A 2784-nucleotide genomic window follows, 5' to 3' on the forward strand; every position below is an offset into this window, starting at 1 on the left:
GGGGCTCAGAAGGGGGCACTCTGCCCCCAGAGTCAGTGCTGCCCCCAATGCTGCAGTGCTAGGGGGCGCTGTGCTGTGGGGAGCAGGATGGGGGCTCAGAAGGGGGCGCTCTGCTCCCAGTGTCAGTGCAGCCAGGCTCCCCGGCCTGCCCGGAGACCCCTGCCCATGGCGCGACAGGTGCTACACAGCCACTCCCTCCTGACAGCAGCACCAGGTGGTGCTGCCCAGGCCTCGCCCTCCAAGTGCAGGTCCTCATGCCCACATGGGCATGTCTGCAGGTCCTCACAACAGCGGGGCCCTGGCGATGAGCCGAGTAGCGCCGCCCCAGGGCATCCTGGGCAGGACTGGCAGAGCCTGTCTTCATAATGTGCGGAGGGAGGGCTCCCAATCAGAGCAAGGGACCCCATATCTCCTTCCCTCCCCTGCTCAGATCTATGGGCTCCTCTCACCTGGTACCTCTCCTCCCTGCCACCCCAAATCAGACCAGGGAGCCCATGGAGGGATAGAGGGGTTTGTAAGGGGATGGATTAGATTAGATAGTGGGTATGGGGATGGAGGAATGGGTGGATTGAGTGAATTTATGGGGATGGATGAGTATATGGGATGGATGGATTCATGGGTGGATATTGTGTATGGGGATGGAGGGAGGGAGGGAGGGATGGAGATGGATGGATAGCTGTGTTTGAGGATGGATGGAGTGTATGGGGACAGAGGGATGAATGGATGGATGGATGAGTGGGTGAGTATATGGGATGGATATTGTGTATGGGGAGGGATGAAGATGAATGGATGGGTGTATGGGGATGGATGAAGGGTATGGGGACAGAGGAATGGATGGATTGAGAGAGTGTGGGGGGGGATGGATGGATCGATATAGTGTAGGGGGAGGGATGGAGATGGATGGATGGAGTGTATGGGGACAGATGGATGGATGGAAGGATGGAGGGATGGATGAATGAGTGAGTATATGGGAGGGGTCAATGGATATTGTGTATGGGGAGGGATAGAGATGGATGGATGGGATGGATGGATGGAGTGTATGGGGACAGAGAATGGATGGATGGATGGATGGATGGGGACAGAAGATGGATGGAGGTTGGATGGATGGATGGAGACAGAGGATGGATGGATGGTTGGGTGGATGGATGGAAAGATGGATTTCAGCCCCAGGAAATAGCCCCGACTCCCTCATACAAGCTCCGGTCAGTGCAGAGCCTCCTCCCAATGAATTATTCTTAAGCCTGGAGACCAGGGTGAGGGCTGGAGTTGGGGCAGGGGGGAGCAGGGCCCAAGGTGTGTGTAGGGGGTGGGGGGGAACAGGGCCCAGTGGTATCAGCTGTCCTGCCTTCCTGGGCCAACAGCCCTTGGCATTGAGCACCAGGCCAGGGGACCCTAGGGAGGCTGGGGGGCAGAGGGGGGCGGCGCTGGCAATTGACGGATGTGGCACAGCTTGTAACTAGGCCGGACCGTCAGCTGGTTGCCATGGTAACCAGCCAAGCCATTGTTCTATTTCAAAGGGGAACACCATGGAGGTTTCTGGGTTACATGGGGCATTGTTGGGGGTGGGGGTCATGTACTGACGCCCTCTACCCCTTCCCCATGGGCCAAAAGGCAGCAGTGGAGGCAATAGGACAGATTCTGATGCTGGTGTAAAACTATGTGGGACCAGACTCATGTCAAATGGGGCTAAGGCCAATTGACACCTGCTGGGGATCTGACCCCATTGACTTTAAGAGAATTACTCTGCTGCACCTGAGAGCAGAATCGGGCCCTTACTCCAGTCAAACACCATCCCGAGGTGCTTGTAGCCTGAGATCAAGTCACACCATCCCCTTCTCTTGGGTAAAGTAGCTCCTGGAGTCCTTCACGACCAGGCAGGTTTTCTAACCCTCTGATCATTCTCGTGACTCTTCTCTGATCCCTCTCCAATTCATCAACACTCTCCTGGAATGGTGGGCATCAGATCGGACACAAGATCCCAGCAGCGGTCACACCAGGGCCAAACACAGAGGGGAAAGAACCTCTCTGCTCCTCCGTGAGGTTCTCATTTATACATCCCAGGATCACACTAGGTCTTTCAGTCCTAGCATGGCACAGGGAGCTCCTGTTCCTCTGATTCTCCACCACGACCCTCAGGTCTTTTTCAGAGTCATGGCTTCCCAGGAGAGAGCCCCCCAGCCTGTCCGTCTAGCTCATTCTTTGTGCCTGGATGTCTCCACTGACACCGCGCCGTACTCAAACACATACCGGGTGCTTGTACTCAGTTTCCCAAGCGATCCCGATCACCCTGAATCAGTGATGTGTCACATTGTATTTACTCCCCCGCCCTGATCTTTACCGTCGTCTGCAAACTTCATCAGTGACAAGGTTACAGCTTCTACCTGGCCAAAAAGGTGAAATAGCACAGGGCCGAGAACCGACCCCCGCGGGACCCCACTGGAGACAGACCCGTTCAGTGATAATTCCCCGTTTACAGTTACATTTTGAGACTGATCAACCAGTTCTCTGTGTGTGTGTGTGTATGTGTGTCCCTGCTGCCTCCTGCTGGAGGGGCTGAGCTCTGCGTGTGTGTGTGTGTGTGTGTGTGTGTGTGTTTCCCTGCTGCCCCCTGCTGGAGGGGCTAAGCTCTGCTCTGCTCTGTGTGTGTGTGTGTTTCCCTGCTACCCCCTGCTGGAGAGGCTGAGCTCTGCTGTGTGTGTGTGTGTGTGTGTGTGTGTGTGTGTGTGCGTGTGTGTGCACCTGTGAGCTCTCAAGGTCTCACCGCTTCCTGAATCCTTCTAAAAA

The sequence above is a fragment of the Chelonoidis abingdonii genome, chromosome 11 (assembly GCF_003597395.2).
Source record: "Chelonoidis abingdonii isolate Lonesome George chromosome 11, CheloAbing_2.0, whole genome shotgun sequence".
Lineage (NCBI taxonomy): Eukaryota > Metazoa > Chordata > Testudines > Testudinidae > Chelonoidis > Chelonoidis abingdonii.